Source organism: Melospiza georgiana, chromosome 2 (genome assembly GCF_028018845.1).
Source record: "Melospiza georgiana isolate bMelGeo1 chromosome 2, bMelGeo1.pri, whole genome shotgun sequence".
Taxonomy (NCBI): Eukaryota; Metazoa; Chordata; class Aves; order Passeriformes; family Passerellidae; genus Melospiza; species Melospiza georgiana.
Window position 1 is genome coordinate 19,825,812 of NC_080431.1, and position 23,536 is coordinate 19,849,347.

The 23,536-nt window shown below is 41.1% G+C and overlaps 1 protein-coding gene across 3 annotated transcripts in view; it reads left to right on the plus strand.

The window, feature by feature from the left end:
* The window catches only part of ST6GAL2 (ST6 beta-galactoside alpha-2,6-sialyltransferase 2), a 174,412-nt gene that overhangs the window by 62,973 nt on the left and 87,903 nt on the right, over nt 1-23,536 (plus strand). The gene's annotated exons all lie outside the window — the stretch shown is intronic.

A 23,536-nucleotide genomic window follows, 5' to 3' on the forward strand; every position in this document is an offset into this window, starting at 1 on the left:
TTGCCAGTCTTGTTGGCTTTGGCAATGTTTGGCTGTTATGCCAAAGCAATGTCGAAGCATTCCAGAGAGGAACACTAAAACAAGCAAAATGTATGTCATTTCCTGGTATTAAACCAGAGCTTTTTTGTATCTCTTTAGCTTTAACACTTTGATAATCTTTGATCAATTCTCTTATTTTTTTCCTTTTGCAAGAGTAACATTCAGCTACTTCATTGTCAGAAAGTTTATGATCAGAAAGGAAAAGGCAGTGCTAATGAATTGCTTACAACAAATATAATACTACTGAAACTATTAGCAACAAAAATAGTTTGTGATTTGAGGCACTTCTGCAAAATTACTATTAGATTCTCTTTACTGTAGGCCAAGTGAGAGAATGTCAGACTTCTCATTTCAAATATCTGATGTAGTTACATGCATTTTCTTCTTCCTGAAGCTTCCTCCTTGTGTGAATATTTGTCTGACTGTCCTTCAGAGTGGCTAACACAGTTTCTAGTTTTGCAGCTTTACATAAAAGTACGGTTAGGATTTAAGATATGCCATATTTGCCAAAACCCAATAGTATTTTCCCATAAATACATGAAATCAAGCACTTCCTGAGCTGGATGTCTAGTATGTGTGTGCCATCATGCTATTTATATTACTGTGCTCCTGTTAATGAATACATAAGCATATGTTTTGTTTCAGATAAGAATCAAGCTGATAAATATTTATCTGACTATCCTTCATGCTTAGGCTGTCACTCCAGTAAAGAAAAGCAAAGCAAAGTTAAATATTGTGCATAAGGTGCCACCCTTTGCCTATTCAGCCCCTCCCCTGTTCAGGGCAAGGACTGGAGATGAAGTTATGACAATGCTTGGGAGCTCTGGTTTCTGACTGATATTACTATAGCAAAAATAGAGACACAGATATCAATTCTGCCAAACACAGACATGTAGCTGGTGACCTCATCTGCTGGCCACAACAACAGAAATGTCTGGCCACAGACTACAAAGATGGTAAGAATAAAATGAAGAAAGCACATGAGAAATCAAGTGGAAAATCCTAGAGATCACAGAGTGGGGGAATGGTGAAAAAACCAATAAATGTTTCAAGCATACCAGGAGCAAGAGGTCAGTGAGAGATATAGAAATGTTCTTTGAGAAGAAACAAGTAATTTATTGACACAAAAAAATATTTCCTAGGCAGCACACTATCTCCAAAAATTGGTCCTTTTATCTATGAAGTGGGATGGAGAGAAGTCAGAAACAGTCAATGACATTCTTGCAAGGATGAAAAGGGAGGAAAGTAAAAATTCAATCTCTGCAAAAGAAGGGATTAAATATACATCTATTCCAAGAAAATCTAGTGTACAATAAAATATTAAGTATGATAGGAAATTAGTCACATCAGTTGGATGTGAAAGGATTTTTTTAGTATGTAAACCATGCATTTGGATTCTGAAGACCAAGAGCATGAAAAGAAGAAGTACCACCTTTAGTTTCATCATCCAGTGTATTCATTGTTCTATGACTGTGAGCAAACTCTTCCTTGCTGGCATGGATTTAGGCCAAGGAAGATCCTATAGCCTCCATTCTGCATAGTCAACAGCCTGCTTTTTATGAAATCTGATGTTACTGTTCAAATGAAGGATGCTGAGTGATTTTCTTCCACATTTTATGTCATCTTCAATGCCATCAGATCTGTGCGTATGTGCATGTTGCATTCTTATGTGGGTGTGGGTGTGTCTTGGCATTACCATAAGGAACAGGAAAATTTCTCTTTGGAAACAGGAGATGCTCAGCGGTAACCTGATTGTCTAAACCATCAGTGAATATGTAGGACCCCTATTCTGCCTGACCACAAGTTTGGATATAGGCTTCCTATCTCCCACATGAGTGTCCTGGGCTATTAGTTCTGCCGTTGTAGACCTTTTTCATTCCCAGCTGATGGAGGTTGTATTCAACCTTTATTATATCTGAAGAAAAAAAGGTCTCCAAACTTCCCACTGTCAGCATGCATCAATAATGTGCCAAGGGGCCCAGGTTCATTCCTGTGTGTTTTAGTATGTGTGCACAGTGGTTTGTGTTCAATATGTTTAGAGCCATAAACAAACATACAGTGGATCACTGTTTCTAGCAGAGATGTGAAAGACTGGAGCATCCCAGGGAAGCAGTTCATACCTACATCTCTCAGCTGCCACAGCCATGTTGTCACACAAGATCAAGCTGAAATGCCTCTTGCTTTGCATGGAACCCCTGCTGGAGACCTGAAAGATCTTCTCTAGCAGCAATATAGCAAAGAAGCTGCACTTTCCAGCCTCTGAACTCAACAGGAACCATAGTCCCAAGCAGTTTGTTATTCATAGTCATATGTAACCAAGGGTTTCTTTGCAATGTGTGCCTACACCCTACAGTTTTTGGCATTTCTGGGACATTTTCACAGAAAGGTAGGCATCTGATGTTACATCTGCTTCCTCTGCACCTGTCTGTGCATCCTTTGATATCTATAACTGTCTGAAAATGAAGATTTTCTCTCCTCTCTTGGCACTGCAACAAATCCTGGTGCTGCAATTACTCCTCTGCGTGTCATGAGAGGTGCTCACTCATGCTCAGTGATAAGTTACCCTTGGTACTCAGTGAAAAGTTACTCGTGGTACTCAGTGCAAGGAACCTGGCAGACAAAGAAGAAAGAGGGTACGGAAAGCACTCTCAGGGGGAGGCAGCTTTGCCAGATCAGGGCAAGGTGGGTGCTAAAAATATTGGAATAGGCAGAACACATACACGTAGATGGGAAAATGCAGGTACCTCTAGACCAAAGGAAGGTATATGTTATAAATTTGACACATCAAATCCTCACCTAGCATGGTGTGCTTGATAATGGAAAGGAAATTTACAGTTAATTGTGAATCACAGCAGTCATGTCCCATTTTTGCTTAAACTATTAAAGATGGATGAGTTAATTACCACCTATTTATCCAGCAGAAAGATTCACAATATAAAATACTCTCATGGAAAACAAAGTCAGCATGGTTTCCACCTCCTGTCCTTAATGCAAGAGAATCAGAGAATTGTAGGCTAGACCATGTGATCAATAATTGCCAAAGTGGAATAAAAATACAGCCAGAAAACATGACTATCTGCTTTGAAAGTTTCCATGAAAACATCTCTCACAGAACTGCAAAGAAAAAATATTCAGAGGTTTTTTGAGTGGGAGACAATTTTCCAAAAATACTGTAATTTTACAGTAATTTTGCTTGTGGAATAACAGAAATTTGGCAAAAAAAGTTTTTCACAAATTTCACTCCTTACTTCATCTGCATTGATTGCATAAATATGGTCTTTCAAGTACAAAATAGGCATGCAGCACCATTACCTGGTGGCCAAGTGATCTCACAGAGGCCACCAAACCCGGGGGTCACCAAGCAGTTGAAGGCAGGCACAGACTCAGCATCCCTGAGCCAGCTTTGAGTTCAGGCCTGATGTTGATACCTACATTACACTGCCACTCTTGCTGTTTCCCAGCCCTCAGACTCTATGTACCAAATATCTGGGCAATAAATTAATATTTTCACCTCCATGATTGCTATGATGAGGGAGCTTAAGGTTGGTGCAGATTTGATTCGACCAGACACCCTAGACCTGTGGTATTGTCTGAGACCCCTGTCAAAGGGAGGAATGATGAATCTGACTCCATGTTCTTAGAAGACTAATTTATTATTTTATGATACTATATTATATAAAAGAATACTATAGTAAGCTATACTAAGGAATACAGAAAGGATAGAGACAAAAGGCTAAAAGATAATAATAGAAACTTGTGACTCCTTCCAGACTCCCAACACAGCCTGACCGTGATTGGTCATTATTTCAAAACAATTCACATGTTGGATAAACCATCTCCAACCACATTCCAAAGCGACAAAACACAGGAGAAGCAAATCAGATAATTATTGTTTCCTTTTTCTCTGAGGCTTCTCAGCTTCCCAGGGAAGAAACCCTGGGCAAAGAGATTTTTCAGAAAATATGATGGCGACACTGGACCCACCTTGGAGAGGAATTAATTTGTTAGCTCAACTCCTGTGCTGGGATAAATGGTTGAATCTCCAGTGATGCCAGGGGGATTCAGCCCCTCACACCAGCTAAGGAGCTGCCTTGCTGGGAGCACACCAGCGTGCTCTAATGAGCTGCTTTGTAACAGCAGCTGCACTGACATCCAGAAAAGAGCCTTCCATGGCCTGGGCACAGGACTTTCAGCTGAGTTCATCTCAGTGGGAAGTATTCCTCTGCATATCTTCTGGTACACATGAAAGAGCATAGCTACCTGTTGTTTTGTAGACTGAGCGTGAAGAGAACTTTATATTGCCAACAGAAGGTGTGAGCATTATTCCCTTTGAAGTTGAAGGCAGAACTCTAGACTGCAGGAGCAGAAGTATCAGGAGCATCATTAGTAACTTTGCTGTTTCTTCAGCACACAGTTGAAAGGCTTCTGTCATGGCAATTTTAAAACATCCCCTTTGAAATTATTTTAGATACCTTTTTTGCACTTAACCTTATAGTTTTTCATCTGCCTTTTTTCCCAGTTCAAACTGTGAAGCATTCCCTTCATTTAAGTTCCTTATATTTATTTCCTAATATTTAATTTTGTAACACTGATCTGGGCTTGGTTTTACAAAGTAAAATCCAAATGTGTGAGAACTATGTGAGTGAGATGACTGGATAGATAGGCAGATAGACATATAGACACTGGGATTTTCTGTCCTTATAGATTAGCAAATCAAAACCTGGTTAACTTCTCCTATTTATTTCATACTGCTTGTATCTCCTGGTCAAGGAAGTAACCTTTTTTTCCTATTTGCTTTGAAGGTGATATCACAGAGCAGTCTAAATATCAGAAATAGAGGTGTACCCCAGCAAGTGCCAGCTGAGTAAAATCTTAGGCCATTTTGCACAAAACAAAGTAGAAATGTTGATAGCTTTAAAACACAGTGGAACTGATGAAGACACAGGATTCTAAGTGCAGATAAACCTTCTGGACTTGGGCCTATTTATGTATTAGTAGGAAATGAAGGCAGCCAAGAACCACTCTGACTTGTTCATTGCGAGGAAAAACTTCTGGTTTCAGGTATTCTCATGATAGGAAAAGACAGAGACATGCTTTTGAAACCACCACGTTGCCATCTCAAGTATGGGGGAGGGTTTGTGGGGAACAGGAGACATTTCTTGTAACCAGTGGTGCTTTTATTAAATACATGTTCTACATTCCAAATGGCTTCAATTACCTGTATGTCAGCAGTAATAAAGTATTTCTTTAGCACTTAATACAAGAAGTTCTTTGTATTTTAAAATCAGAACTGATTTCTGGAAAATACTTCATGGATAGGATAGGTCAATGTACAAAATCATGCATCTCCCTGTGAATTATTTTAGTCCAAGGGTGGGTAGGAACAGAAATTTGCAGGAAAGCTCTGCTCTTCCATACCTGCCTCTCAACAACTCTGGCTTTTTTCTTGGCTTCTCTGCAGTCTGTGAGCAGTGGGTGATGCTGAAGGAGACATGAGAGAGGTCAAAACTCGTTCCACCTTGTTAATGCTGTGGCAGAGCCTATTTCAGACAAGGTAAAATCTGAGCTGACCTGCTGCTGCTCTCAGTTGCACCTGCACAGAGAAGGGAGCTAGTCTCAGCCTCTCTCATACACAGACACACATAAAACTTCATGGAATGGCAGTGGGAAGTACCTAGCTCTCATTAAAAATCCCCCTCCCAGCCAATTTTTCAATGATCAGCAAAACCCTCCTTCTTCTCCTAAGAAAGAAGTTCACCTTCCAGCAGGAACAGCTTCCATCACAAGAGAATATTTGATTACACCTCTACCCTGGGCCTAACAAGAAAATAAAGAAATAATGACAGAAAAACAAAAAAGTACTAGGTCATACAGCAAGGGCATGTGTTGACCACATAAATTAGGACTGAATGGCAGACCTTTGCCACTTCAGCAGAGCTCTGCCAGAAAAATAAACCAAATAGCCTGTATTTCATAACAACAACAGTAGTAAAATTCATGGCAGGGATTCTCATCCAGCTGTGCAGAGGCAGACTCCCTGAAGCCATGGCAATGCCTCCACCAATACAGCTGGGTTTGAGTCTGCTCTAGGAGAAGCAGGAGAGGAAACAGAGCAGAGGTTGCCTCTGATGATCAGGAAAGGGCATGCAGGGCAAGGGCAGGATTGCTGTACTTCTGCCTAGAGGAACGTCTCCCATGTGTACCAGGACAGGAAAACCAGCATGGAAAATTAGGCACAGTGACATTAGGGGTTCATCTCAAACTGAATCTCTATCCCAGCTTCAGCCTAAGAAGCTGCTTCCCCATGGCTGTGTGGCCCCATGCAGGAGTCCCCCTCTTCCTGGGCTCAGAATGGACTGCCAAATGCAGGGGTCCAATGTGTTTTTTAATGAGAAGTATAAAAGGGCTTTTCTTTAATTTACTACAGCATCTTGTTTTTCTAAATTCACAGTCCTGTAGGTTTCATGTTAGAAGAAATGAGGAAAAAAACCTAAATGAGTAATGCAGCTTTTAATACAAGCATCTGGTCCTGCAGACTTGCTGAGTGGGAGGAGGAGGATTTTTCCATTTTAAATAAAGCAATGATTATAAAAACATGACAGAAGTGTGTCTTCATATGGGAAAGCCTGTCACCTTTATTATTTCTGCTGGCAGCAGTGACTAGATGTACTTTCTGAAACATAAGCCTTTCACTCACAGACATAGCATTGAAGTATTTCTCTCATGAAATGAAAATAGAAAGCCAGAGGTAGATTCAGATTGTATTGGGAGAGGCTGTTAAAAATAATCACTCATTTCCACCTTTATTGTTTGTCACAGCAACACACCTTGGGCCAGGCCCCACTTTTACAGAGGAAGGCTATGATCTTTCAGAGCAAAGAAGATTATTTCTTTTTATGGTTAAGTACTTAGGTAAAGCCTTCAATAAGCCATGTTTTGTGCCTTTGAAACTGATCTTTTTATTTAATGTTTTTTGCATCCAGAGTTCCTTGCTGATATTTCATTATTGAAGATGTGTGAGAAAAACTCTTCACTTTTTTTCACTCCATTTCCCTTTCAATAAGAATGTCTGAAAGTTCTTACTCTGGTCTACTGAAAAGAAGAAAACTTTTCAAGTGAGGATAAACAACATAATACCCAAATAAAAAATCAAACATACAAAACCAGGAAAAAACACATCAAATCCCAGAAATTATTGCTGATAAAATGCAGGGATAGTGAAAGAGGCAGAGAAATTATAATATTCCCAAAAAGAAAACAGCTGGGGAAGGAGGAGAGACATGATTCCACCCATGCCATAGTCCTTCAAGATATCCAGGATGCAGAGAACAGAGTAATGCTACTGTCCAATCTGGAGGTTGGTTGGCTCAGTTTGACCAATTAATTTGTGATAACTTCACTCAGTAGCCAGAATTAGTTTATGATAGTACAGGTCATCAGGTTTCAGTGCAAAAAACACAGAAGAGGGTTTCCAAGCAGGGCCTGGAAGTCGTTTGCCCTTCTCACCAATGGCAGATCTAACTACAGAATGACAGAAATAATATTCAAGTATGGATGGTCTCAGGTGGAGAAGACAACTGGCCTGATTTTGTCACTGCTGGGCAAACATTCTGACCCAGGGGGATATACAAGATGGAAGAGGTGGAGGCTTCTAATTTTCCTGTTATGTTTAGGGGGAAAGTAGCAGCCATAACCACAGTTTGCACAGAAACTGATAGAATGGTGAATGTGAAAATAAGAGGAGACCCACGTGTTTGATACATCCCAGGAGGTACAGGCCTGAGAAGTGAAGGTGAAGATCAGCAGAGGTTCAGGGGCAGCTGCCTTAATTCCACCTACATTTCTTGGGTGCCCATCTCTATTATCAGGTTTGCCCCTGCCTGGCTTTGCCCACATTCCCACACCTGTGGAGCAGAGGAAAGAGAATGCCAAGGGCAATTCTGATGGTTGGCTCCAGCAGGGAAAGGGATAGGACTTACAAAAAAAAAAAAAAAAAAAAAAAAAAAAAAAAAGAAAGGCATTTAAATGTAAAGATTCTAAGAAATCACTGAAGTGAGTTATCAATTCTGAGGCCAACCCACTCAGCAGACAAATGCCAACTCACAAGCATGGAGATGGACAGCCAGGCAGACAGAGCCTGTGCACTTCCAATGCAAAATCTAACTCCCAGCCTTCAGAGAACGGTCTAGCAGCCAGTCACAGCAGTAACTGAGTTTTGTGGTGCTCTGAATCCCACCAGGGTCTGAGGCCTGCTTTGTGCTGGTTATTGCCCAGCAGGTTTGATGGGAGACACAGCATGTCTCAGAACTCTGAGGATGCATACAAGAGGTGAGCAGAAAAAAGCTCCTTTGGTGTGGTAGGAAGAAGGATTGAAAAGAAAGTTTAAAATCAATATTTAAAGCAAAACAGATGCTGGAGGTCCTGAAGGGTAATCCATCCATTTTTCTTGAGGAAATGTGTTTTGAGAAGAATTTAAAAGGAATTAATTATGATCTTGCATGCATCTTGGTGGGAGAAATCCCTAAGCCAAACCACTTGGGTGCAGGCTAAACTGCAAACTATGTTCATTCAGACCCATGTTTTGAGAAACAAAAGGGAATTTTGGGTGCCATTCTTTGTCCTTCTCTCTTTTTCTGCTGGTCTCAGGCATACATTGAACGTTCACTCTCCAAAACAAAAAAAAAAAAACAAAAACAACTGTCTCTTGGTGGATAGTAAAACTCACTGATCACTTATAGAAACACAGGCACAATGTGGCTGTGAGGGAATGCAGTGAGAAAAAGACTCAGTTTTTACTTCTTTTAGGGTTATTTCTGCATCCATTAGGAATCATCTGGAGTTAGCAAAACTCACTCAGGTCACAGAGAAGACATCATAAAATCACATTTTTTGTGTGTCATCATACTTTACTTTCAAGTTAGCCTGGTTTTGGCCACATTATGATTGGATAAAATATAGTTATTTTAATGATAATAGATAATATGCCTAATTCAGTAACACAGTCTTCCTGTGCAGGGTTTTCTTTAACCTTTGTAATTTGTTCTGTCACCATCACTTCCATTATCCCTACTGAGAATCATACCCTTTTCTAAGAATCTCTGTAACAGTAAGAGGTCTGTGGATATTACCATGAGACAGACAAAAGCAAATATGGAAAGACACTATAATGTCTCAGTATGCTTCCTACAATTCCATATTCTTGCAAGTCTCTGGTACTCAGAATCATACAATCGATCACAGAGCCCAGCCATTAACCCTTGCCAACCCCCACATCCCTAAATGCTAAATCTACATGCCTTTTAAATACCACCAGGGATGGTGACTCCACCACTCCCCTGGGCAGCCTATTCTAACATTTAACAACCCTTGCAGTGAAGAATGCTATCACAATTTCCAATCTGAACCTTTCCTGGCACATCCTAGGGCCATTTCCTCTTACCACTTGTTACCTGGGGGAAGAGACTGACCCCCACCTGTCTTTCACTTCCTTTCAGGCAATTGCAGAGAGATAAAAGGTCCCTCCTGAGCCTCCTTTTGTCCAGGCTAAACAACCTCAGGTCTCTCAGCTGCCCCTCACAGAACTTGTGCTCCAGACCTTTCCCCAGCTCTGAGGCCCTTCTCTGGACTTGCTCCAGCCCCTCAATGTCTTTCTTATAGTGACAGGCCCAGAACTGATGGATTTGATAGGGAAAAAAAAGCTATATGTTTATCAACATCTTAACTTAATTGACAAGCAAAAGGTATGTTGTTCTGTGGGGTTTTTTAATCCATCTTCATGCAGGAGTGAACAAACTCCTGTACAAAGTACTTTGAACAAAGCACACAGAAGTGGCAGCATCCAGAAGGCCTTACCTCAAATCCAGGTTGTACAGCCATGCAAGCTCAGTTCTCCTGGAATTAGTAAGGTCTTAGTGACAGTCTGGAGTGGAATATGAATTTTCAGTGTATTCACTTCCCTGAGCATTCCTGCGCTTTACCCACCAAAGATGTCCTTACACTTTCAGCCCAAAGTGTGTCCCACAGCCTTCTGTTAACAGTTTTCTAATATAACTGTTCACACATTATTTTCAGCTGCAGAAACAGGTACTTCTTCATGCTGAACTGTCAAGGAATAACCTCAAAGTTAACTTAAAATATAAGGGATGACTTGGAAAGGTTATCTCCTAAGGCAATATCTCCTTAAATTAAAAATAAATAGGATTGTTAATGCACAGAAATTGCATGGCATTGTCTTCTCAGCAAACACTTTATTCCAAAATAAATCACAATATTTTGAAATGTTCAGCCCATCCTGAAATACTTCCTGGAAAAAAATACTAGAATAAAAGCATCACATTCTGGGATGCAGGCAGAGTAATTTGGGGTTAATCTTGACAATATTAATGTGGTTGCATCAGAAACATCATTTTGAAAGGGCAAAAGAGTCTTCTCTCAGAAATTATATCTACAGGTTGCTGTAGATACAGGTTGCTACATATGAGGTAGTTTTGAGCTGGAACATCCTCAGATAAACTAGGAAGCTGGGCAAGTATTATTTTGAACTCATTCAGCCCAATCTGCTTCTTCTGGGCTCCCACACCACAATCATCAGTAAGGCACCAAGGGCACACACTCAGATTTGCTCAGAGTTAAGGGACCAGTTTCAGAAGACTGAAATTTAATGTAATAGAGATGAAGACCTCAGAGGATTACAAGGGCTGACTACCTAGAAACAAAAAACCCCAAAACAATGTGGTCTTAAAGTTTGTTTAAATTGACTTTAACGACTCTTCCTCTCAAACCAATAAGCCTGAATGAGCAGTTGCTAATTAGTGTGTCAGTGTCTTAGCTGATTGTCTTTCCTGGGACCACAGTGCAAATAACCCTGTGACTTTTCTTGCACCAGGAGAATGGGTTTACAAAGTCTAATTAGGGCACTGAACAGCTGATTGTGACAAAGAGCCCAACATAGCCTGCTTGTTTTATAAATATCATGGGAGGGTTTCTAAAATTCTCCCTATTAGTGCTTCTCTTTGGGAAAGTAGTTCCACCAAAAGGAGACAAACACAGAAAGAAGTGGGAAGTGTCAATGTCCAAGCAGTTTATGGTTTGGGAGCAGGCCTCTTCTCCATGTGTTATTTAATGAATGAATCAATTTGCTTTCCTCTTCAGAGAAAAATTAAAAAAGGATTTCATCCCACTTAATCAATATTAGTCAATAGTAGTCTTCCTTGGTGAAGCTAGAAGGCAGTTAACATTCACTCACCTCCCACTATAATTTTATCTTCATACAGATAAAATAAATTATCTGTAATGATCCACTTTCCTCCCCCATTTGAACACCATGGTCTACCTTTGGCAGAAATGAGCTAATTCAAGCAACTAAATTGCTATCAGGAAAATAAAATTATGATCTCAACAGCAGAGGATGATGTCTGGTACATGCAGGATGATCTATCTGGTACATGCCCTCTGATGCAGCGGGGTGTGGCCTTAAAGTCAGGTGTCTGGCTGGCAGAAGGGCGGCCAACACCCAGCTGCAAATGTGTGAGCACCCCTCAGCATCAGAAGGCTTTGGGCTGTGCTCACAGCAGACGGAATCACTGCTGGCCGACGAGAGCAAAGAGTCCGGACACTCACTGGGGACTTGTCAGATTTATTGTCAACCAGGGAGTGACAGCCACCCAGATGTTGAATCTAACGTATCTGCCAAAGAGCGGCCTTGAACAACGGGGTGCAGTAGGATTATAAAGGGGGGAGGAATTTATGGGAGGGGTTTACAAGGAACCAATAGGGGAAGGTGAGGGAGTGGACTTAGGATAACGGGCATGAGAGAAAACCCAATAGAAACAATGTAAAGGAGGGGCCCCGGAGCCACAGCCAATCAAGTCTCCCTAAGCACAGAAGATTCTGGCAAACTAGGAGGAGAGGGGAGTGATTGACTGGGCCCAGGGAGGAGAACAAATTCACATATAAGGAAACACAGGGGAGGGGAAATTATATAACAGAGAGGATTGACATAAACTGAGGCAGGAGTAACCAAGGTAACCAAATGATAGACAATACAATGGCGGGAAAAACTGGTGAGGGCAGAACCATACAGAAAATGGGGGAACAATTACAGAAAATAAGGGAGCAACTAAATAAACTAGCAGAACACACTACAACACTCTGAGATTAGAAGGGGCACGTATTTTTATGGAGTTTGCTTGGTCAAGTTTTGGTACTGGGAGTGGTGGCATCTGTGAGGTTGTTTGACACTTCTCCCTGTCCAGTGGAGCCAGTGGCAGCCAGCTCCAAGACAGACCCACAGCTGGCCAAGGTCGAGCCCAGCATCAACAGTGACAACAAATGTAAGAGGGAAAGTTACAGCACAACAGCAGCTGCAGGCAGAGACAAGAGTGAGAACACGTGAGAGCACCAGCCCTGCAGACACCAAGGTCAGTGAGGAAGAAGGGGAGGAGGCGCCCCAGGAGCTGGACCAGTGATTCCCCTGCAGCCTGTGGTGCAGATGCTGGTGAAGCAGCAGTGCCCCTGCTGCCCTTGAAAGTCCATGATGGAGCAGAGATCCATTTGCAGTGCATGGAGGGCCCCCTAACAGAGCAGGGGGATGCCTGAAGGAAGCTGTGACCCTGTGGGAAACCCACACTGAAGCAGGATTCTGGCAGGACCTGGAGAGAGGAGACCACACTGGAGCAGTCTTGCTGGCAGGATGTGTCACCCCATGTCACCCCATGGGGGACCTGCACTGGAGCAGTTTCTGGAGGCCTGCACCCTGTGCAAGGGACTCATGATGGAAGAAGAAAGGCAGCCCATGGGAAACCCCTACATTGGCAAAGTTTATGGAGGACCCTCTCCCATGGGAGAGAGAGGCAGCTAGAGAAATATGAGAGTGAATTTAGTTCAAGAAGAAGGGAGGGGTGAGAGACAAATATTTTAAGAATTGGTTTTACTTCTCACTACCCTACACTGATTTCATTGGTAACAAGTTTAATTAATTTGCCCAAGCTGAGACTGTTTTGCCCATGACAGTAACTGGTGAGTGCTATCTCCCTGTTCTTGTCTCAATCCACAAGATTTTCACTGTATTTTCTCTCCCTTCTGCAGCTGAAGAGAGGAGTGATAGAGCAGCTTTGGTGGGCACCTGTTTTCCATGAGGGTCTACCTACCAATAAAATTGTTTAAGGAATTGTATTTCAATAAATACAGGGGTTTTTTTTCTGTAATATCAGCAGAGCTCTTCACAACTGTGGACCCTAATCCATCTACTTTTGTGCAAAATGCCAAAAAGAGCATGACAGAAGAGACTGGGGGACAGAATAATTCAGATTCTTTGGCAGTCACACCTGTACTGCAGACCAGAATGAGATGTTTTGATATTTCATTGGTGTGGATAAAGACTGCCTAATCTCCTTTCACAGTGTGCAACTGTTTATACACATTCCGCTAACATTTCAGTGGTACTCTTTTTACTCTGCAGTCCCAAATGTCCAGATCTGTGAAAAGCACATTATCTCATTCTAAAGTGAAGTTTAACTTTGAGAAAAAAGGCATTATAGAATATAAACCAATAAATACCTAGAAGAAACACAGGGAAATCCAGCTATTGAGTTTTTTTTGTATCCTATCGATGCATTTCTGTCTGGTAGGAGTATATTTCTGCTACTCATTTTATCAGTTTCTCTGCTCAGCTTTCAGGTTCTATAAAAATATTTATGACTTCTTTTTCTTCTACAGAATATTTTATTGATCTTATATTAAACATGATATAATTTAGAGCAGAGCTCAAGTTTACTCACATTCTCAGTATGCCACATCCTCATCGCTGTCCTATTTTCCTGCCCCTTCCCTCTCCCATCATAGACACAGCTTGTTAAGAGCTAGGGATTGATGTCACCCTCTGTTGGCATTTGCAGAGTAAAGTACCCAGGAATATAATGTTTTTTCACAGTGCCTTTTTCTCATCCTTATGGATCCAATCCGTGTGGTTTGCTACAATCCAGCTAAGCCTTTGTGCTAATCCCCCTTACAAGCATTAGCAGTGTCCAATATAATGAGATCATTTCACTAAGTGAGGTTTGGGGTCTTCACAGAAAAGCCAGTGATGAAGCTCATGGGCAATCTCTGTGCAGATGAGATCTTTCTTTGATGGCACCACCTCTGATCCCAGAGAAACACTGTGGGCCTCCTGATCATTCTTCTTCCCAATCATATCTATATCCAACAGGGCAAGCTCAATTCTTACCATTACATTATAAGTTCTCTGCTATAATTAATTTTTTTTGTCGCACTCCTGCCTGAGTGATTTCCTTTCTAACTAGATATTTCAAAAAGAGGAAGAAAAATGATCCTTGAATTGCAGCTACATTGCTGGCTTTATGAAGATACATGGTACAGCCAGAAAAACAATGACTCCCAACTTGAACAGCCTTCTCTGAAACCACAGATATCAAGCAGACACTGTTCAAAATAAAATGATAAATTTTTAGCAAGGGGGAAAAAAATCCCACCTCTTTTAAATCATAGAAATTAATTATTAATGGTCAACTACATCCTTTCATCCTATTCCTGTTTGCTCCTAGGAATGGAGAGGAAACAATTTAAAAAAAAAAGGCTGCTGAATTTCCTGTCAAGGGTAAATTGACTTTGTTTTCATGTCCTGAGGGCTGTTCATGGTGATATTGCACACTGCATGTCTGTCAGTGACACTTCAATTGTTGGGACTCCAGTAAGGCTTGACATTCTCTAAATGCCCTGGAAAATGCTCCAAAACTGCTCTAATCTTACATCTGCCCAACCTGCAGAATGACTTTGGAAGTACTTCACATACATTTAAATTAATTAAGGGCCTTCGCAAAGGAACTTCAAGGAAATTTAACAGTGAAACCAACAAATATTTGGCTGAGCTACAGACCCAGAACCAGACCAGTCTTTGCTATTTTGGCTCACAAAGTTTTGCAGAGCCAGACAAAGCAGATCTCCTCCACCTAGCATGGAATACATACTCGGGCCTTAATCCAACAGATTCACAAATTTAAACCTTTTTTAACACTGTCTCCTTCCGAGGGATCTGTATGTAGAGTTTCATTCTGTGGTTCTTGACTTGGTCTTCACCTTTTTCTGTATTCCTCTTATCCCTTGCTTGGGAAAGGATATGATGAGCAATGACATTTTAAACCCAGATTATTCACAGATGTTGATTTCTCAGGGACAGAAATGCTCTTGCTACTGCTACTGTTCCTCCAGTGGACATTGTTCTGATGATTCACAGGCTGTTTTGGTTCAAATTCAATCAGTGGGTGGTCCTCTGGGTTTGGGATCCCTTGGTTTTCGTGGGGGCCAGGAAATCCCCATCAGCTGGCAACCCTTTGAGTTCCATCAAGAGTATGATCCCGTTGTTGTTGAACACTTGTGAACAAGTAGACCAGATACTTTGCCTGCACTTTTTACATAGGTGACTTATATGATTTAACTTTGTCTACCCACACCTACCTGACTCACAACCAAAAAAAAATTACTCCAAACTGAGATTGTCCTGTGCTCACAGTGAAAGGCCCTTTGAACTTGTTCAGAGCTTCATCCTTTGCTTCATTTCTGAATATGCACCATTTATCAGCATTAAACCTGGAACATGGGACAAAGCTGCCACTTGTGTTTCAATTACATGTGCTTGAATATCTAATCTTTTACAAATACAGCTGCTTGTTCCTTTGAGAAAAACAACACTGTCTATGTCCTGCTTTCTTGCCAAAATGGAATAGTTGAGAGAAATGTTATGTTAAACATTTGTCAAACCAGGTATCACAGAGGAGGAGTACCAACTTGTGTGGGCTTTTTTACTCTGAAATTTCCTCAGGATGGCAAGTCCCAAGCATGTGTGTTTACTACACCTGTGCTAGGCCAGATAGATAAATCTACTCTACTCATGTGCTGTTGACTACTATTTTTTGTCTTATGCCTACAAAAGTTTAGTTTATTCTTGCCCTCCAGAGACAAGTTTCTTCTGTTCCTTTCACAGTGTTAAAATCAATATTCTTAGAGTATTTTCTCGCCTTATAACATTTCAGGTGTACAACTAGGAAAACATGCTATTCCAATTTTCTGTTGTCCAGCTCCTTGGCTACTGGGTGAAAGGGACAAAATCTGTGTTTATACTAACCAGACTAAGGGAGTTAATTTTCATCTCTCAAGACAATGGTTTTTTATTTCTTTCTTCCTTTTACTGTCTTACATAGATTGTGGGAGAGAATGAGAAGGAAATTTAATGTGTTGGGTTTGTCACCTGAAGTAATTAATCATAATCTACAAAGCCCAAGGGACTTACTCCAGTTTGCACCAACATTGCAGCCAGTGTGCTAGAACAGTTTTCTGATTGTTATCCTGTTTTTCCAGCATAACTGTCACATCTTTGTTTTATAATAGTTTGCTATTTTTCTATTTTCTTCTGGTAACATCCATTGTTCGTTACACATTCTTGAATACAAGCAGAGGAATGGGGTTTTCTTTGTCAAAAAAACCCTACTAAGCAGGTGCCAGTATATATAATTCAGAAACTCTGTAATTGCTTTTAAATAAAAAGTTATCACTAACTCATGCATACAAAACCATAATTTCCAAATAACTTCAATTGTATGTTATAAAAAAGACGAGGAATTACCATGTTGAGACTTTATTCTAGCCAGTGCTCAGGGCTTTGGAAACAGCTGGTTTAAGTTGTGTAAAGTAAGACTAATGTAATCTATACAGCAGCAATAAAATTTTTTTTGTGGGTTTGCTACTGACTTGCAATTATGATGTTTTTTGTTTTAATTATTGGTTATAACCCCAAACCTCAGACCTGTGCAGAAACGACTATTGATATGCAAAGACATTTGCTGTCAGGAGATAAGCATAGTACCCAAACATGGAATAACTCTTCCTCACCTCTAGACTTTGGGTAAGTTTTACCCTAAAATTCATACAGACTGGCACTGCTGATGGAGGCTTAATCCTGTACTGACCTCAGTGCAGATATTTGTCTGAACTTTTTTCTCTGTCATGACAGAACTTGTCTTAAACTGGAGATGTGAAATGGGCTTGTGTATTGCAACACAGAGAAAAGACCTGCTCAGGTAATTTCTTCCTGTTTGAAATCTGCAGTTATTTCATCTATAAGAGACAGCAACCAGATTTTCAAATGGATCACTAGGAGGACACAAAACATTAATTTTAATTTTAACTTTAATTTTTAGATTTTATTTTGTTTAGTTTTAGTTTATAGAATTATTATTTTCTCTCTGGAGCTCAAAAAATATTTCAATTAATATTGCCCAATGCACACATTGTAAGCTTTACATAACAAAATTTGCTGTGACTGATCTGACCCAGGAAGACACTATTCCAGGTGAGGAGAAAAGTCCAGTCCCAAATCACACTAATCCAGAACAAACCCGTGCCCAGTGCAGAGCAGCAGCCCCGTGCTGGGATGCAGCGTGCAGGGATGGCCCTCCCATTCTCTGCACTGCCTCAGGAGATGTGTGCCCTCACTTCCACCTGCACAGCTGCTGTTCCTCAGCACAGCAAGGGGAAAGGGATGGGTCCAGTCCAGGCTGCACACCTCATTCCATGGACTCAGCTGTAAAGTTAATCTCCCAGGAAATTCCATTCCCTGTCACAGGAGTGATTCCCTCCTGTACCCCTTGATCCTGCCCCCAAGATTCAGCTGGTGTTAATTTGGCAGCACAAGCCCAGGAAGAAATGGGAGAAACAGAATCCAAGGAGCAATATTTGAAGAACATGGCCACTGTCACAGAGGGTACACCAAAAGGAGCTGAGTCTGAACTCACCTGAGCAAAATGCAAAGGGTGGCTCTGAGGCTGGTGCTGAGGCTGACGCAGTAGAGCAGGAGAGGAACAAAGGAATTGGCCAAGGAGAATCAGCTCCACATAAATGAAGGCATCAGAGTAAGGCCTTTCTCTGAGGTCCTCAAAGACTCTTACATCTCTCCACTGACAATGCAGCTAACTGAAGCACTTTCATCAGAAGACTTTTTCACCGAAGCTTATAGATAAGTAATTTGCATTAATTAAGAGGATGAATCCTATGTAGTGACACTAAGGAAGTGACCTGCATCATTCTAATACTGTTACAAAAAGTAGACTATTCTGGCAACATAGCTGAAACTGTAAAATTTTAAGAACTTGACTTCTTTTTGATCTTCTCAGACTTCCTCAGAAAGCCTCCCTCTGGAGCAGCAAAGCAGAACAAGGATAAGCAGAGCTCTGCCTTGCCCCTCCATTCCCTACTTTTTCCTACCTGCAGTTTTGGTAACCCTGATGGGAAAAGGAATCAGATGAGAAGATAGTCTAGCATCTCCTTTCTATTCCTTTCTTACAAGGGCCAGGGAAAAAGCTTTTACAGTGTGTGGACAGGGTCATGTCATTGCAATATTTCAGCACTGAATCTTAGTGGAGAGAATTTTACTCTGCTTGGAAGCATAGAAGAACATACAGCTAATTTCTCACTGAGATAACAAAATTGGAAACCAAAGTCTTAGATTTGTAAAAATAACAAATTCTTTTAGAAAGGAAAGGCAGGTCAGGTCAGGTCAGGTTGCTCTGAGTCAGTGCTCAGAAGACTGGGTCAGTCAAGAAAATTGGTGATGATATAATAAAAACTGGTAACTTCAGAGAAACTTGGGTCTGAAAGCAGTAACTTTGTACTGCTAAGTGTCAGAAGAGAAGCAGACAGCTAATTTCCATGACCCAGAATCAATAAAACCATTGCTTTGCAGAATTGATGTGCTGATGAATATTATCTGCCTCTTTTGAACTTTATCTGGTGGTTTGCCAGTAAATTTGCAAAATTTCTGCACAAACTGCAGACCCTGTCACTGAATGCAGATCAGTGTAAGAGCACAGCATGAGGAAACATGGTGGCTATGGGATAGAAACTGCAGTGAAAGTGTGTGAGAACTTTCACAATCAGTGTGCTCTCCAGGGCTGTAACATTTCTTGAAGAAACCCTTCCAGTGCTGAGTTGAGATCACAGCAGCATGTACCTTTCTTCTTAGCAGCAATAAACTCAGCTCCAGCCTGGCCTGAAGGAAAGGACAGTGCTGCCTTGTGACTCCATGGCCACATTTCCTGCCTTGAAACAATTGGCAGTCATAGGGCAGAAACAACACCCTAAACCTTTCACCTCCTTTTGGGCCATCTCACCCCCCTGCCACTGGCAAGTCACATAAATAAATTCACACCTGAGCTTCACACTTGAAGATTACTAAGCAAACAACACAAATGGCCAGACATATTGAAAAAATCTTATAGAAATGGAAACACAAAATAATACTCTGAACATCAGACAAAATATAGTCAGCCCCATGATTTCTGAAATCCACCCTTGGAACTGCTGCTGTTCACACAGCTCCCAAACCTGCACTGAAGGGACCACTCAGAAAGTCAGTACTACTTGTTATTTAGGGATCTGAGAAATACTTCTGTAGGAGCAATGTGAGTAGTAAATCTGAGTGTAACTCAAATGAGAGGTTAGATGAATATCATATGCATTGCATTGACATTAGTCTCCGCTGTGGTGGTGTTAGTGCAGTGGGATGTCTCTTTGCTGTTCTTCTGATAAACATGTGTGTTGTTCTAGGTGTTTTTTGATGACTTCTCAGACTGATGAGCAGCTTTTTGTTTTTATGATAAGCTTAGAAATACAACATGAAAGCAACAAAGCAGTGGATGGCAACAGAGATGTAATTATTTTGAACATGAAAATTGGTAGTTATCATGGGCCAGGTATTGTCAGGCAATAAAGAGTAAAGACATGCCACAAGTGACTGATAGATATGCAGGAAAAGGGAGGATTGCTGACAAGGTAAATGTGGTTAAAGCAAGAATGCCTGTCATAGCAGTATTTACATGCATATAGGTGGAGCAAAATGTCACAGGAAAAAAGCAGCACCCATTGACACTATTCATTTCTTCCACAGATGCAAGTTACTTTTACATCTGAAAAAGAAAATTTTACTCCCACGAGAGCTGGGAAAATAGTTTCTTCATTTACAGAGAGCAATTTGAAAGATTTAGGAGTAGGTTCCAAACATAGCTGATACAATATCTTTTTCTCTTTTAGTTAACATAGTTTTATTGATCTGAATATATCATTAACAGAAGTAATTGAGGGGGCAAGGAAATAGAATGTCTACTATAGTTTAATTTTCTGTCAAAATCTATATAGCTGCTCTACTCTTGGTTTCAAAATGCAGCTGTATTGCCACTGGCCTACTACTCATTGAGAAGATTCTGCTTTATTGAGAGCATAATGTTCATGACTTGTCCTCTCACAGTTGTGGAGACAAAAAAAGCATGGACTTGATTTTACTGACTGCAGCTTTAGTAGTAACACCAGAACTGACTAAAGACAGTGCAAGAGCAAATTAGGCCAACAAGTGCCTTTCAGGTATGCATGATCCTACAGCCATTCACCTATGAGTAATCTTTAAAGGTAATTTGCTTGTGTGAATGAGGATTTGGCACATCATTCAGTGAAAGCTGTGGGATTAGATTCTCTGCTCCCTGTGCTGTAAAATATGGGAAAATGGTCCCTTTTCTACAAACGGGATGAGTCTGTCTTTTATTATGTAAAATGACTGAAGCAGGACAATCACAAGTATCACGAAAATTAGAAATCACTTAACATGGAGCTGTAATGCAAGTACCAATGTAACTCTGATGTTTTTACTGTGCTTATTAAAGCATCAAATCCAGTTTCCCCCAAAGCTCCAGGGTGCTTCACAGCCTCAGCACAAACCCTGGGTCCTGCTCAGACCAGTGTGCCTATCTTAGCCCAGATCTGCAGCCCCGCAGCAGGCTCATGTGCTTACCCTATCAGAAAGCACGGTACTCAGTGAAAATGAGAGAAGGAGGGGAACAGGGCTAGCATCTGTATTTTTCAGCTGAGGAGCTGGCATCTGCAGCTTCAGAGCAGAAGCCATCCTGGCAGGGCCAGCTGCCAGAGGGATTCAGTGCTCAGAGCAAACTCTGGTTGATCAGAAGCCCTTGGCAGTGAGACTTTGAGAGCCAGTCCCACAACCAAAGCACTGCTAACAGAGACAAGTCCTGTTTTGGCGCAGACCAGTCTGAAGTGGCTGATGTGCTGTGGTCTGGAAGCCCTTGCTAGAGGAAAGAGCTCATTTTTTATCCCCGAGAGGCTTTTGTGCACTATGGAGATCCAGGTATTATTTCCTTCAGCTTGCCACTTGTTATTACAACCAACATCTTGTTCTGTTTTCTATGAACCAGAGGGAATGTGTCTCATTTAGCCCAAGACCATTGGGAAGGGCGGGGGGCAGCTATGCTCTGAGTCTGGTGCACAATTTGCAATACAGCTATGGTTGTAACGAGTAGTTTTCCCATTTTCAGGACTTGATAGCCTCTGCTGGTTCACACAGGTTACTTCATGCTTACCTGGATCTTTTCCTAAAAAAAAAAAAGTGTGAGGGAGATTCTGGGGGCAGTAGGTGTCCTCTTAACCTTGCCAGTGAATCAGAAGGCCTGCTGACCACAGAGGGGCTTCTCCTGGCTACAGGATTTGGTTTGCAGTGATCTTTTCCAGATGAAAGCCTTTTTATTTTTTTATTGATTTTTTTTGCTAAATCAGAAAACTCTTCCCAGAAGTATGAGATTCTGAGTGCTATAGCTCATCATGGCAGTTCCTGAGTTGTTGCAGACATCTTTTCATTAAAAAATCCTTTTTTAGGATTTTTCTTCCTGAGAAGCTGAGAGGCTTCAGGAACAAATGCAATCAATGGTTATCTGCGGCTGTGGAATGCAACAGGTGCATCTGTGATTGGCCCATCTTGGATGTTTACAATTAATGGCCAATCACAGCCCAGTTAGCTTGGACTCTCTGTCCGAGCCACAAACCCTTATTATTCATTCCTTTCTATTCTTAGCTTAGCTAGCCTTCTGAGGTGAAACTTTTCCTTCTATTCTTTTTAGTATAGTTATAATGTAATATATATAATAAAATAATTCAAGCCATCTGAACATGGAGTCAACATGTCTCTTCTCTCACTTGAAACCCCTGTAAACACCATCACACTGAGTGCTCAAAGAACATTTCAGAAAAGCAAGAAAAGGGTTAAAACCTCTGCATCATCTCACAGTTCTTAGATGCTTATGGATATATGCTTTAGTGGCTAAGTCACAGCTTATTCTCTTGTTTTGCTGCTGCCTTGTAAGATCTTTACTGGCTGACTCTAGGTGGTGTAGGAAGAGTAGCACATCTACAATGCGATAAAATGTAAATTGCCCTTATGTGTGTCTGTTGTGATAGACACAAGACACGCTGAAGTGGCATAACTCTGCTCTTGGTGGCACTGAACCCTGTGTGACTGCTGCTCCAGCAGAATTACCTGTGGACTGCAGCAGGGCACACAAAATCAGGTTCACTCCTGTGTCACATCTTCTTGCTTTTCCTTAACACTCAGAGGCAGCTTCCTGCTTTTACTATTCATTCCTTGCTGAAAGGCAAAAGAGCACACGGGTTCTCTCCCCAGCCTTTTAATATCACTTCAGTCTCGATGGGGGCAGGACAGATTTTCCCCTCCAATAAGGGAAGGGGTTAAGAAACTCAGATTTGGCAGAGTAATGGAAAGAGATTAGAGAATTCAAGTAATTGGTACAGGGATGACAGCTCAGTTCTCATAGCACATGAAAGCACTTTGGAAAGAATTTGAGAGGTCAAAACATGAAATTACTTTCTACCATATTGCTAGTTTTTCCTGGCTGATGTCAAAAAAAGCACACCAGAGGACCATTTTCCCCTTCTACTTCAAAAATTGTTGTTTTTCTCATTACAAAACCACCACATAAAATTTTGTGGTATGCCATATCTGATTCTACTCTCTCTAGCATTTCTATGAAGAGATCACTAACTACAAGTGCAATATCTTTTTGAAGTTGCACTGCCATGGAATGCCTTGAGCGGGGAGAAAGGCACAGTCCAGGTGTTGAAAACTATTTTGGAATAGGAAATGTTCAACTTTCTTCATTTCACCAGGCATTCAGAAACAAGTATTCTTCCTTTTTAACACAATAGTGCTGCAAAGAACAATTTTAAATTGATTTGACATTGTTATGCTGTAGTAGTCTTCCAAAATCCATGCTGAATTAAATGCTTTCAGAGTATAACTCCTCATGGTCCCTTGCAACTCAGTTTTCTATGGTTCTCCAACCACAGCAATTTCCCCATGTTTCTCTAGAGAGATTTCCTTCTATATTTCCATAGCATAGCCTACAATTACTTCAAAGTGCAGTAAAATCAAATGAGCATGGAAGCCTGTGCAAAGATCAAAGAAGACCTTATTAACAGTTGTTTTGTATGCGGTTAAATCTTGCAAGAATACAATTCCAGAAAGTCAGTGTTATAAAAAATGTGTCTCCACTGCAAGCCACTATTCCCAAAGCTGGGTGCTTGATCTGTGTGAAGGCTAAGGGGCTGCCCCTTGTGTGCTGGAGTTCAGAAGCAG